Below are 412 nucleotides of genomic sequence, written 5' to 3'. Positions count from 1 at the left end.
TGCATATACTTTGGTGTGTGAAGTGTGACTGTCAACAAATTATTTTTACAAAACGATGAAGGTATATATGTCATATACAATGTCAAATTCTATTATATTGTTACCGATGAGTGAACAAAACAAACAGACGCAATAGGTAAAAAAAATTAAATGTCAAAAATAGGGGTACAGCAGTCAACATTGTGTTATCATCTTCATCACTATAAAAACAACAAATGTAACGAAGAAGCACAAAAAGGCATACATCAAATTTAACATCCTCATTTTGCTTATATTATACGATTTTATTTATCTATGTAAAATGCACCCATATAGGATGGAAGTTATAAGTACTGGTGTAAAATTGCGCGTTTAAAATTCGCACAGGTAGACATAAAATAATTTTGTCGTTCAAAGTATGACGGGATACATA

The sequence above is a fragment of the Mytilus edulis genome, chromosome 2 (assembly GCF_963676685.1).
Source record: "Mytilus edulis chromosome 2, xbMytEdul2.2, whole genome shotgun sequence".
NCBI lineage: Eukaryota > Metazoa > Mollusca > Bivalvia > Mytilida > Mytilidae > Mytilus > Mytilus edulis.
The sequence above is the reverse complement of the archived record's forward strand: the minus strand, read 5'-3'. Positions refer to the sequence as shown.